This window comes from Myotis lucifugus, unplaced genomic scaffold (assembly GCF_000147115.1).
Source record: "Myotis lucifugus unplaced genomic scaffold, Myoluc2.0 scaffold_354, whole genome shotgun sequence".
NCBI classification, from domain to species: Eukaryota; Metazoa; Chordata; class Mammalia; order Chiroptera; family Vespertilionidae; genus Myotis; species Myotis lucifugus.
The window spans coordinates 1,105,363-1,120,781 of NW_005871402.1; positions in this window are offsets into that span (position 1 = coordinate 1,105,363).

A 15,419-nucleotide genomic window follows, 5' to 3' on the forward strand; every position below is an offset into this window, starting at 1 on the left:
GTTTTATAATTTTTATAAAAATAAATTGATTACTCCTTTACATCCTATTAAACAGTGCAAAATAAAATGTATGCACTTTTTTAATGCTTTAAAGTTGCCAACATAATCAGATTGTGTAGGGAGGAATAATGTAGTCATGCATTAAATGATATTGAAGCTCTATTTCTCCTCACTCTAGTGGAATCTGGACTATTGTGCTTGCTTTTGATAGTTACTTTTTTATATACTTTAATTTTTCTACAGCACAATGGCTGTGAATTTGCCTGTTGCTGGGATGGTTATTTTTTATATGTTCAAATGATTCTGTGGAATTTTCAGTATGAAGAAACATGATTTACCTTGCATTTTTAAACTGCATCTGAAGTATAAATTAACTAGCCCTGTGTGATGGCCTAAACATCTCTTAAATGAAGTCATTTTCATAGTCAATGATTCAATACATTCAATCACTCATTCACAAATATTAAATGAGCAATTACTATGTGCCAGAAACAGTCCCTGGTGCTGGGAAATCAGCAGTAAATAAAACAAACAATGATCCAGACCCTTAAAATCTCACATTGTATTGGGAGAAATAGGCAAATAAAGTGTTAAAAGCAAAATATATAATGTTTAATGATGATAAATACTATAGAGAAAAATCACATAAGAAAGAAAAATAGGGAACTATGTGGGTGGGACTGCAATTTTATTTGGAATGTTCAGAGAAGGCCAGACTGAAAGGAAATATATATGAAAAGAGCTGGATAAAGATTTGACAGAGGAGTGTGTTTGTCCTCAGATCCAGTGCTCAGCCTTCTCCTGATCTGCTTTGTATTTTAGGAATTCTGATCTAGGCCAGTGGTGTTTAGCTGGATTAGGCTAACAAGGGAAAATCAAGAGTAGCGGAGGGTGGGGCGGGGGGGGGGGTCCTGGCTGGATAGCTCAGAGTGTCATCCCCCATACACCAAGGTTGCAGGTCTGACCCTCGGTCAGCACATTATACAAGAATCAATCAATGAATGTATGAATAAGTGGAATAAATCAATCCATATCTCTCTCTTTCTCTCTCAAATCAATAAATAAAAAAATAGTAAGGGGAAGGAAGAAGGCAAGGTGTTCTCTCTCCTTTTATTTTGATCAGTGCTCCCAGCAGCTGCCTTGTCTGTGAGGCTCTAACTCCTATAAAAGGACTAACTGTGGTTCAGGAGCTTTCTGGTTAACTTAAGTTCTCGTAACATTGACTCTTCTCTTCATCTCTCCTGCTCAGGCCTGGATGGTTTCCTCCTGTTATTAACCCATGTGTTCCTAGCACTCCCTTCCATATATAACCAATTCCATGTGATAAATCTCCTTCGTCAAAATATTGCAAATGCTGTTTGAAAAAAGTAAGAAAGTTTATGAATCAATATTTGGGCCCTGATACTATAAAAAGTGAGAGAGCAAAACTGCTCATTTAGGTAAATATAATCCTGGAACATGGGAATAAGTCCAGGAATGTTCATGACGCAGCAAAGATGACAGTGTGCCTTCCCTGAGGGAGGAGATGAGCCCAGATATGGTAAGAAATGAGTCAGATATAAAAGCAGTTGAGAATGAAGCATACCTTCCAGAGCTTAGTAGGGCATTTTCCTGACTTTGGCATTTACACTAAAAAAGATGAAAAATTATCAAAGCTTTTTGTAAAAAAAATTATCTTTATTGTTGAAAGTTTTACAAATGTCCCTGTTTTTGCCCCCATTGACCCCCACTTCTTCACTCATGCCCCCTCATCACACCTTCACAACTCTCTTGCCTGTGTCCATAGGTTACACATATATGCATATAAATTGGTTATTCTCTTCCTGCCCCTGCCCCCTATTCCCTCTGTCTAAGAATCTTCAGTCTATTGTATGCTTCCATGTCTCTGGATCTATTAAGTTCTTTAGTTTATCATTAGATTCTATATATGAGTGAGAGCATATAATATTTATCTTTCTCTGACTGGCTTATTTTGCTTGGCATAATACTCTCCAGGTCCATCCATGCTGTTGAAAATGTTAAGAGTTCCTTCCTTTTTACAGCCACATAGTATTCTGCTGTCTCAATGATTCACGGCTTTTTTACCCATCCACTCATCTGCTGATGGGCACTTGGGTAGATTCCAGATCTTAGCTATTGTAAATAACACTGCTATTCTTTCTGATTGGTGTTTCATGCTTCTGAGGATATTCCTAGAAGTGGAATCACTGGGTCAAATGGCAGTTCTGTTTTTAATTTTTTCAGGAAACTCCACACTATTTTCCATAGTGGCTGCACCAGTCTGCATTCCACCAACAGTGTACTAGGATTCCTTTTTCTACACATCCTCACCAGCACTTGTTGTTTATTGATTTATTTATGGTAGCCATTCTGACAGGTGTGAGGTGGAACTTCATTGTCATTTCAATTTGCATCTCTCTGATGATTAGTGACATTGAGCATTTTTTTTATATGTCTCATGGTCATTTGTAGGTCTTCTTTGGGGAAGTATCTGATCCTTTGCCCGTTTTTTAATTGGGTTGTTTGTTTCCTTTTGTTGAGTGGTATGATTATATATTTTGGAAATTAACCCCTTATCAGATGTATCATTGGCAAATATGTTCTCCCATACAGTTGGTACCCTTTTCATTTTGATGATGGTTTCTTTTGCTGTGCACAAGTTTTTTATTTTGATGTAGTCCCATTTGTTTATTTTTCTCTTTGTTTCTTCTGCTCTAGGCAATGTCCTAGTGAAAATTTTGCACGAAAAATGTCTGATATTTTACTGCCTACGTTTCCTTCTAAGATTTTTAGTTTCATGACTTACATTTAAGTCTTTGTTTCCATTTTGAGTTTATTCTTGTACATGGTGAAAGTTGGTTGTCTAGTTTCATTTTTTTCATGTACTTGTCCAGTTTTTCCAACACCATTTATTAAAGAGACTGTCTTGATTCATTGTATGCTCTTGCCCACTTTCTCAAATATTAATTGACCATAATGATGTGAGTCAATATCTGGGTTTTCTGTTCTGTTCCATTAATCTATATGCCTGCTCTTGGGCCAGTACCAGGCCACTTTAATTACAGTGGCTTTGTAGTATTCCTTGATATTCAGTATTGTGATCCCTTTCACTTTGTTAATCTTTCTCAAGCTTGCTTTGGCTATTCAGGGTTTTTTTTGTTTTGTTTAGTTTATTTTTATTTTTATTCCATATACATTATTGGAGTATTTGTTCTAGATTTGTGAAATATGCCAATGGTATTTTAATAGGGATTACATTGAATTTATATATTGTTTTGTGTAGTATAGACATTTTTATGATGTTAATTATACCAATCCATGAACATGGTTTAGTCTTCCATTTGTTTATATCTTCTTCTATCTCTGTTTTCAACATCTGTCATTTTTTGAGTACCAGTCTTTTACCTCCTTGGTTAAGTTCATTCCTAAGTATCTTAATTTTCTGGTTTCTATGATAACTGGGATTATTTTTATTTGTTTGTTTCCCTTTCTGAGAATTCATTATTGGTGTATTAAAATGCCATTGACTTCTGTGTGTAAATATTGTATCCTGCTACATTACCAAATTAATGTATTAAACTTAGTAGTTTTTTTTTGTTGTTGTTGTTGTTTTTTTGGTGGAGTCTCTAGGGTTTTCCATGTACAATATTATGTCATTTGCGAATAATGACAGTTTTACTTCCTTCTTTCTAATTTGGATGCCTTTTTTTTTCTTGTGGTCTGATAACTATGACTAGGATTGACAATACTATGTTGAATAAGAGAGGTGAAAGCAGACATCCCTGTTTTTTTCCCTTTCTTAGGGGAAATGTTTTAGGTTTTTCCCATTGAGTATGATGTTGGTTGTGGGTTTGTCATATTTGGCCTTTATTATGTTGAGGTATGATCCCTTTATTCCCACATTGCTAAGAATTTTTTTAAATCAAAAATGGGTGCTGTATTTTGTCAAATGCTCCTATATTGGGTGCATATATATTTGATACCTTTAGTATTATGTAGTTACCTTCATTGTCTCTTGATATGGCCTTCATTTTGAAGTCTATTTAGTCAGATATGAATACTGCTATTCCAGCTTTTTCTTTTTTCGTTCCTATTTACATGGAATATTTTCCCCCATCTCTTCACTTTCATCCCCTGTGAGTCTTTTGTTCTGAGGTGGGGTGGCATTCTTGTGGCACCCAGTGATGTAGTCTTCTTGGTCTTCTGAGCTGGATGCTCTAGGAATGACCCTTGTGTGAGTTATATGGTTTCTCCGGTTGAATTTGGATCTTGATGGCTATTGTTCCACTTGTAGTTTGACTCAGTCTTCGGGCTTGATGACTGTAACTCTCAAACCTGACCACATAGTGCCAAGTGTTATACAAGTGCTGACAGAACAAAACAAGACAAAACCTGACCAAACCAAAAAGAACACATAGAAAAAAAAGAAAGAAAGAAAAACAGTAACTAAAAAGCAAAAAACACAAACAAACCAAAAATATTTCAAAACACCATCAATAAAAAACCAACAGCCTCGACAAAATAATTAAAAACAAACAAAAACAGACATGTAAAAAAAGAAAGAAAGAATACTAGAAGACACCAGACTGAAATAATTAGGGGAGGAAAGAAAAAACTAAAATAAGTAAGTAAAAGAGAGAGAATATGAAAACAAAGAAGAAAGGATCTGGAAATAGGGTAAGTATAAAAAATAAAAGATAGAAAAGAAGAAAGGATCTGGAAATAGGGTAAGTATAAAAAATAAAAGATAGAAAATAAGAAATGAAATAATAATACTTTTTAAAATTAATAATACATGGAATTAAAAATAAGGATTAACAAAAATAAAGAAAATGCAAAAGAAAAATTTAGACTAAAATAAAAAATAACCAATAAAGAAAATGCAAAAGAAAAATTTAGACTAAAATAAAAAATAACCATTAAAGAATATTTGCAAAGGAGAGAAAATCCAAACAAAAAACAAAAGAAGAAGAGGAAGAAGAAGAAGAAGAAGAAGAAGAAGAAGAAGAAGAAGAAGAAGAAGAAGAAGAAGAAGAAGAAAAGAAAGAAAGAAAGAAAGAAAGAAAGAAAGAAAGAAAGAAAGAAAAGAGAAAAGAAAAGAAAAAAAAGAAAAGAAAAAGAAAAGAAAAGAAAAAAAAGAACCTAAAAACCAAACAAAACCTGAATCAGAAAATACCTTGGGTCTGCTCTTTGTGGAACTTGCTTAATTTTGCTTTGATGCTGTTTTACCTGACCCCTTAATGTTGGGTCCTGGGCCTCGGGGGCAGTTCTCTGGGGCAGTTCTCTGGTGCAGGCCAATGCGAGCCCTTGTCTCTGCCTGGCCCTGGGCAGCTTGGCTGAAGCCCTGCAGAGGAGCTCCCCAAGTAGTCCCGTGGTCAGGGCCTCCCTAGCCCAGAGGTTGGGTCTGCTTCAGGGCTGGCCCTTTGAACAAACTTGTTCTGGGCTGCTTTCCCTTCCCTCACAAAATTGGGCTCTGCAGGGTACCTGGTCCTGGTGAGGGTTTCAATAGATTTGTGTTGGGGGTGGTGCCCATAGCTGCAGGGGAGGTGGGAGGGTGATTTTTCTCCTTCCAATGCTTCAGTTCTGCCTTGGTCCCTGGCACCCCCTTGTCACCACCTCTAGAGGTCAGGAATTACAAAAACAAACAAACAAAACAAACAACAAACAAAACAGCTCAGCTTGGCTCTCTAGTCTTCAGCACAGCAAGCTCTCACTGGGCAGGGCTTCTGCCTAGTAGGCTCTCACCAACCCAGATGTTTCAGTTGTTGAGGACTCAGTCGCCAGGCCCAGCCATTGGGATGCATATTTCCAGGCCATTCCACAGTGGGGGAAGGGGTGCCTCCGTTCCGCTGGAGTCTGGGAGGATTCCATCCCTTTCTCGGACACTGACTAGCCCGTGTCCTGCACTCTGTCCAATGTTCTTTCGGAGAATAATTGACCCCTCAGATACATTGCTGGGCAGTCTGCTCACATCCCTCCACCAGTCCGCATTTCTGCTGACTGGCCCCTCCACAAACACCAATCAAGGTGAGTTTCCCAGACTGGTGTTGCAACCCAGCACTCACTTTTTACCTGGGACAACACAGCCTGAGTCCCGCTAGTGGACTGATTACCATTGATTCCCACTGTCGAATGCTACAGGGGCTCCCTTCCCTTCTCTGTTGCTCTGGTTTGGGGGTCCCTGTGTATGGTTGAGACCCCACACTCCCAGGGGCCAGGAGCTGCCGCAACATCCCTCAGTTGACTCACCCACTCCGGCTGTTCTCCTGTCCTCTCTCCACACTCTCTGCTTGCAGTATTATGACCCGCTTTTTCCAGCTGGCTTTCCAAGTTGAATGTTCTGCAGAATAGATGAAAGTTCAGTCCGGTGTTTGGAGCAAGCAGACAGAACTTCCTTAGGATGCAGCCATCTTTTTTCATCAGTTTTTTAACTGGGGAGTGAGAAGGTCTAATTTTTGCATTAACATAATGAAATGAGTTTTAGGGATAAAATAGGCAGGTTTAGGGAGTTTTAGGAATAAAGAGGGTCCATGGGGGAGGAACACGTAGGTGAGGGCTTGGAGCCGCCAGAAGGTATACACTCACAGAGGGGGGAAAAGGATGCCATAGGCTAAGAGGAAAGGAAGACATCCATTCACAGAAGATAAGGAAAAGCCACAGAGTATGGGGGAAAAGGAAACAAACTTTCACAGAGGATAGAGAAATGCAGACAAATGGCAGAAAAAAGGAAAACAGATTTTCACAGGAGATGGAGAAATGTTACAAGATAAGCAGGGGAGAATGAGGGGGACACCATGTAGGATTTGGGCTTTGAAGCTGATATTCTGTAAAAAGAGTAACCAATTAGAAGGGAGCATGAAGAAACAAAAAACTACAGCATTTATAAACTTTAAATAAAGGGGCTTTGTGGGTTGCCCCCTTGGGACTCCTTTTCTATGTTGGAGTCTGTATTCGCTTACAATATATTTCCACTCTTTTCATCTACCACCTTTTGTCCGTGGCTTCATTCTTCAAATCCATCTGGACCAGGACCCTGGAAAGAAACCACCCTTGCATCCTGCTCAGAACAACCCGAATCAATAACAATTCTTTCCTGAAAGGGACAATGGCAGAAAGGAGACAGATTTAAAAGGTATTTAAGTGTTTTGGTGAAAAACATTTGTGGCAGGAAAATAGCAGTGGCAGTGGTGAGGAGTGGTCAGATCAGGCATATTTTGATGGTCACACCAGCAGGATTTGAAGATGAATTGCATGTGGTAAAGGAGAAAAGGACTTTTTGAGTTTAAAAAATGTAGTAGACATTTAAGTGGAGATGTTGGGTATATGAGACTAAATTATATGAGTATAGACTCAACTGGAAAGTTCTAATATATAGACAAAAATTTGGAAATCACCACATTAAATAGTATTTTTAAACCCATGAGAATGAACAACATCACTAATGGTATTCTCTGATTATTTGTAGTGTTTTTGGGCAGCTGTGCTTCTCCATAAATAATCATATCATCTGTATATTAATACTCTAGAAAATGTGTAGATTCTTTTTAATCAAAACTATGGAACCTTATATTTTAAATATTCTTGCTACAGTATTCAAAGGGAGGCATCCTACATTTATCCCAAGTACTTTTGAGCTTGGCTTTTAAACAGTTGTATTACTTAAGTCTCTTGTTACAATTCCAGCTCATATTTATAAGATACTAATGGTGTCTAACAGAACCGAGCCCCAGGATACACAGTCAGGGCTTGAACACTGTCAGGGCTCATACGTGTCTCTTGCCTCAGACTCTTCACCTATCTCGGCTGCATTTTTCCCTTTCACTGCAGGCCAGCTTTCTCCACATGAAAGTATATTCACCATCAATTACACCTTTACATCATATGGCTTCTATGCTTCAGACAAAAAACAGTTCTCAGAGAAACAAGGAAAAAGGAAAGTACCAGAAACTTATGTTCAGTACAGTTTTCAAAGCCAGTTTTTACACTCTCTTAAGAAAATGTATTTTTTCATTCTTGAATTGCCTACACATATTTTTAACATGAAATTATTAGTAGTTCTCCTTCAAAATTATGTAAGGATAAACATAATGGCAGCATTAGAAACCATCTTCATTTTATATAATTTTTTAAAAATTCTTTGCACTTTATCCCAGTTCTCATAGAGTTAGGATTGATATAACAATTTGTCTGCAGTATATTTGATCAGTATATTATAATAAAGGCTAGCATTAGCTACATTTAGAAAATTATATTCACTAGAGAACTACACAGGAAAGATTATTTCATTTTAAACCCAACACTACATGCCATATTTTAGGATTATTCAGACAGCTACACTTAAAATAATAATCTCAAAGATGTGGAGCATGCTGAACTTACCACAGTATGAGGTGATGATAAAATATTCAATACTGCATTTGAAAATAGATCTAAAAAACAGGAAGGAGATACATTTCTTTCATTTATTTTGAGTTGTTTCTTCTTTTTTTTCTTATTTATTGATTTGAGGGGGTGGGGGAAGAGAGAAAGAAGCTTTTTCCACGTATGTATGCATTCATTCATTGATTCTTGTATGTGCCCTGGCTGGGGTTCAAGCCCTCAATGTTGGTGTATTAAGATGATGCTCTAACCAACTGAGCTACCTGGCCAGGGGAATTATTTTCTTTATTCAAAGGATAGCAGTATTCTGGTTCTAAAGAAAGAAAAAATTAACTGAGAAGATAAATCTGTATAATTATAAATATTACAAAGAAGAGAAGCACTTTAAGTTTATTAATTAGGAGTCCAAACAATATCCAGGATTACCCCCCGCCGCCCCTGCTACCACACAGTCTACCTCATCATCTCTGCTGGTGACCAGCCCAACACAGAAACAGCCTTGATCCTTCTCTTGCTATACTGACTCTCCTCCACACAGAACTCAGAGACATTATGGAACAGAAATCAGACAGAGCCACTTTTTTGTGTCAAATCTCTAGGGATTTTTTTTTAATATCCTTAGAATAAAACTCCAAGTTCCTCCCTATGCATATACCATCTGGTCCCTGCCTTACTCTCAGAATCATCCTCAATTCTCCCACTACTCTTCCTCTTACTTTCTGTGTTTCCTCCCTTGGTCATTTTGCTATTCCTTGACTGTGCAAGTACATGCCTGTCTAAAGCACAAAGACTTTCTCTTCTCTGTGCCTGGCATTCTGTTCATTCACATATCTCTTCTGGTTATTCCACAAAATTCAGGTCTCTGTATAGATGCCACCTCCTCACCCATTGGATGACTTTAATTTTCTTCATAATGTTTATATCGAACTGGCAATATAGTGTAAATTTACGTGTTTAATATCTATTTCCCCAAATAACATGTAAGTACCCATAGAGCAGAGGTTTTGCCCAAGGCATAGAAGTGTATGGCACACAGGCGATATGCAATAAATTATTGTTAAATGAATTAGTGTATTAATTGTACCTATACATACTGTCATGTAAATGATATGAATTCCAGCTGACCACTTTCTAGCTTTGAAAACTTAAGTCAGTAAAACTCTTTTTAGTAAAATAGTTATCATGACACTTATTTTATATGTAAAGTGCTTATAATATTACCTGGTCCACTTAAAGTGCTTATTGAAGATTACTTATATTTTAATTATGTTTTTATTATTATGCTGTGGGAACCATGCCAGAGATGCCTGTTAGTCAAGGCCAATTAAAGCACAGAGGCCTTGTCAATACATCGAATGTCCAAGGCCACTCTGTGCCTAGGCTAAGATACCATAAGCAGGTGCAAGAACATAAGCACCACAAGCCCACAGTATATTGCGCATGTATGCCCTTCTGTAGCCAAAATATAATTGATGTAACTATTGGCATGAAGCCTTCTTTATCTCTGGAATACTATACATGTTGTTAACCAGCCAGTGGACTAGGGGAAAAGGCCAGAGAGCTCAGATGGAGCAGAGAGCTGGTACTGCTACAGTGTAAGGCTAATAGCTCATAGAGAGCTCAGATAGAGCTGCCATATTAACCAACTAGAGTGAGCTGAGCCAGAGAGGCTGTAAAAGCTGCTGAGCCCGAGATCTCAGATACCGCTATGAGGTAAGGCGGTGAGTTTAGAGGCTGTGTGCAGCTGCTCAGATAATAGCTGTGGGTAAGAGACTAATGCTGCATTGTGGGAAAGAGGTACACGTTAACCTGCCAGTGACTGGCTGCCTGCCTGTATGGACTTTCCTGTGAAGAACTGTTTTGTCTGGTGACTAATGGCCACCGGCTTCTGCAATAATGACTCGTTCTTATACACCCACAACCTCTCATGGCTTCTTAGGAGGTGCAGTCCAGGCAGAGGGGCTCGGGCCCAACACCTGTAACTAGTGAACAGAGGATAGAGGAGGAACTTGCACTAAGTTCCCAACAGTTAGTACAGTGGGCAGGGTTTGAGAAGGGACCTGCCCAGGTGCAGTCGGGAAGAATTTAAAATATATGGACTCAGAGCAACTCAGAGTAGCAGTGCTGTGCAGCGCTCCTGCTGTCTCTTATATATGCTATTCTTCATATTTCAAAAATGTGTTGCTATATTCATGTGAGGTGAAATGCATATATATAAACCGCAAACAATGTGTTACATATGCTATTCTTCATATTTAAAAAATGTGTTGCTATATTCATGTGAGGTGAAATGCATATATATAAAATATGCATAAATATAGGGTCCTCATTACCCTATCAGTGTTAGATTCCTGGGTATAATGAGGTTTCTCAAAGAGGCAAAATTTCTAACTATTCAAAATTATTTATTTATGAAATGTTTACAAACAATTTCCCCCAAAATACTTGATTTATATTTTAAGTATAGTTTGTAGTTTCACCTAAATTTTATGATAGTTCAAAAATATTCATAATATTTAGTTTCAATTTTTATTTTTTACTTCAAGTTGACTTTTTCTAGTAACAATTATTTTCAAATTATACATATTTTTTAATATTTTACTTGTCTTCAAGGAACAGAGAAATAAATGGATATAGATAATGTTTAAGAAGAAATCAAGTTGTATGTGTAAGCTTCCACTTTTTTATTATCAGTGGCAGAATAAACCTAGATAAATAGAATTTATCATTTTGTGGACTTTTTTTTTTGAAAGAAAAAGATAAAGGACCTGACAATGTGATATCAGTGTGTGTGTGTGTGTGTGGGGGGGGGGGGTGGGGTGTGTGTGTGTGTGTGTGTGTGTGTTTTAAGATCAGGACATATTCAACCCAATCTCCCATACATTTTCACATAGAGTCCTCTACAATGACAACTTATCTTCCAGAGATGGCTCTTTGCACTTACTATGTGTGAAGTTCCTTTGATAAGTTATCAGATTATTCCAAATGGATTCAACCACAACAAAACCATATCACTTGAAATTAAGAAGCATTTTTCTGCTTTTCTGAAAAAAAAAAAAAAGAATGTGAACATTTATTCACATGGTTTTGCATTGACCTGGTAATAATATTCAGAAGACTGATTGATTTTGATGAGAACATTTTTTCTGGCACTCAGCCAAATGTTAAAATGGAGCCCTATAAATAGCATTAGTGTACTGTGAAAAGGCAGTAAAAACAGCATTCATATTATTAGCCTGATGTCAGTCAAATTTTTGCTGCTATTGCTGATGGGAATTTATCTTTAAACACTTAAACTTTTCCAAGTTTGTTCATAAATATAGCTCAAGTTCCAGTGTCTCTAGTGTAGAGATTATAAGACAGTTTTATTGGCATTGGATATGGATTTATTTCAGGTGAGTTTAAACAATGAGTAGACAAGAATTTTACAAAAGTTGGCGTTATCAGGGGACTGATTAATCTTGCAAGATGGGAAAAATATGTTTACTATTTCCTAAAATACTTGCTGGAGATCTACCAAAAAGATTGAGGATGTTTCATTACTCAATATGCCACTACAGTACTTCTTCCTTATCTGTTGTTTTGCTTTCCACAATTTCAGTTAACTATGGTCAAGTGCAGTCCAAAAATATTAAATGGAAAATTCCAGACAAAAATAATTCATAAGTTTTAAATTATACACTATTATGAGTAACGTGATGAAATCTCATGCCTTTCCACTCTGTCCTGTCTAGACATAAATCATCTCTTTGTCCATTATATCCACATTGTATATGCTACCCACTCATCAGTAGGAGTTCAGTTATCAGATTGACTGCTTGTGTCTGAGTAATCCTCATTTTTCTTAATAATGGCCCTAAGGCAACAGAGTAGTAATATTGGCAATTCAGATATGCCAAAGGAAAGTCATAAGTATATGTATGTATAGGAAAAAATCATTGTTTATATAAGGTTCAGTACTATTTTCAGTTTCAGGCATGCACTGGGGGTAGAGGAACATAACCCCTATAATGACAAGGGGTATAGGAATGTAAAAACAATTACAGCTTCCACCAACTTACAAAAATTTAATATTAAATAATTACAGCCAGAAAGAACACCCACATAAACATCATCATCTTTGACAAGGAAACAAAGACAATACAATGGAAAATAAAAGATAGTATTTTCAATAAATGGTGATGGAACAATTGGACAACTGCATGTTAAAAAACAAATCTAGACAGAGACCTTATAACCCTTGATAAACATAAACTCAAAATAAATTGTAAACATAAATGTAAAGTTAAAAACTCTAAGACTCTGAGAAGATAACATAAGAGAAAACCTAGATGACCTTAAGTATTATAATGACTTTTTAGAGAATCACCAGTCACAATTTATGAAAGAAATAATTGATAAGAGGGACCTCATTAAGAGTTTTTGTTTTTAATCTACTCTGGGAATGACCTGTCAAAATAAAAACAGACTGGTAGAAAATATTTGCAAAATACATATCTGATAAAGTACTGTTCCCCCAAATGTGCAAAGAACTCTTAAAATTCATATTCAAAACAAACAACTTGACTAACAAATGGGCCAAAGGCCTGAATAGAAACCTCACTAAAGAAGACATACAGTAATAAAGAAGCATATGGAAAAATACTCCACATCATGTCATCAGGGAAAAGCAAATTAAAACAAGATATTGAAACACAGGCCAAAATACAGAACACTACAACACTACCGAATGCTGGCTAGGATGTGGGCAACGGAAACTCTAACACATTGCTGGTGAGAATACAAACTGATAAAGACACTTTGGAAGACAGTTTGGTAGTTTCTTTCAAAACAAAACATGCTTTTGCCATATGATCCAGCAATCATGCTCTTTAGTATTTACATAAATGATTTGAAAACCATGTCCACACAAAAACCTGCACATGAATGTTTTATGCAGTTTTATTCATAATTGCAAAACTTGAAAACTACTAGGAGCATTTGAGATCTTGCTCCCCAGCATATGTCATCAGTATTAGCTCAAATAAACTCTTATATAATTTTTTAAAAAATAAAACTACCATGGTGTCCTTGGTTAAAAGGATAAATAAGATGATGGTACCTGCAGACAATAAAATATTTTCAGCACTAAAAAAGAAACTATCAAGCCATAGGAAGACATGGAGGAAACGTAAATAAGTAGTACTAAGTGAGAAAAATAGCCAATCTGAAAAAAACTACATACTATACAATTCAAACTGACATTCTGGAAAAGGCAAAACTGTGGAGGGTGTAAAAATATCAGCAGTTGCCAGTGGGTAGGAGATAGTGAAGGCTGAATAGGTGAATAATGGAGGATTTTTAGAGCAATAAAACTATTCCATAATAATGTGTACATGTCATTGTACTTTTTTTCAAAATAGACAGAATTTAAAGCACCACAAAGTGAACCCTAACATAGACTATGGATATTGAGTTATAATGATGTGTCAGTCTAGGTTCACCAATTGTAATAAATGCACCACTCTGGTCGGGATGTTGATCATGAAAGAGGCTCTTTATAGGTAGGGTGTGAGGTAAAAGGTATTTGGAAACCCTCTCTGCTTTTTTTTATTTATAATTTACTGTAAACCTAAAACTGCTCTTTTAAAAATGTCCATCTGTATTTTTAAATATATTTTTATTAATTTCAGAAAGGAAGAGAGACAGAGAGAGAGGTAGAAACATCAATGAGGGAAACATCAATGAAACATCAATCATTGATCAGCTGCCTCCTGCATGTCCCACACTGGGGATCAAGCCCACAACCTGGGCATGTGCCCTTGACCACAATCGAAGCTGGGACCCTTCAGTCCTCAAGCCTATGCTTTATCCACTAAGCCAAAGTGGCCAGGGCAGAAGTCCATATATTTTAATGGTGATTGCACTGAATCTATAGATAGCTTTGGGTCATATGGACATTTTAATGATGTTGACTCTATCAATCCATGAACACGGTATATTCTTCCACTTGTTTATATCTTCCTCCATCTCTTTTTTCAATGTCCTGTAGTTTTCTGAGTACAAGTCTTACCTCCTTAGTTAAATTTATTCCTAGGTATCTTAATTTTTTTGTTTCAATGGTAAATGGGATTTTTGTTTTTGTTTTTTAGTTTCTCTTTCTGTGAGTTAAATATTGGTGTATAAAAATGCCATATATTTCTGGGTGTTAATTTTGTATCATTCTATGTTGCCAAATACATTTATTAAATTGAGTAGTTTTTTATGGAGTCCTTACGGTTTTCTATGTACACTATCATGTCATCTGCGAATAATGACAGTTTTACTTCTTCTTTTCCAATTTGAATACTTTTTATTTCTTCTTCTTGTCTGATTGCTATGGCTAGCACTTCTAGTACTATGTCAAAAAGGAGTGGTGAAAGTGGGCGTCCCTGTCTTATTCCTGTTCTTAGGGGAAATGGTTTTAGTTTTTGCCCATTGAGTATGATGTTGGCTGAATAACCTACCTCCATTTGTAAAAATAAATTCTACTAAGCACAAAAGCATCCACCAGAGAATTATTTAAAAAACTTTTCTAAAAATCTGACATGTTTAATGCTATATAAATTGTTTCAAAGATTTGGAAGAGAAAAGGAAATTTTCCATAAATAAGGATAATATATACTACACAAAAATCCAAAGGGGGAAAACACAGAGAAATATAATTCACGAATATGGATACAATAATGCTACAATTATGAGCTGATAGAATTCAGAAACTAAATAATAAAAAAACCAAAATAATAGTTTTTTCAGAAGCTTCAGGGTGGCTCACTATTTGAAATATTTTAATATATTTCAATATATTAAAGATAAAGGATAACCTATATAATAAAAGGCTAGTAGGCAAATTGTCCCCTCGGGAGTTTGACCGATCGGGAATTCAACTGACCGGGAGTTTGACCGCTCACTATCATGTGCGCTGACCACCACAGCGTGGATTGGAATAAAGGAAGGCCCTGGCCAGCAGCCAGGGGAAGGAAGGCCCTGATTGACCCTAATTGCCGGCCAAGTCTAGGGAC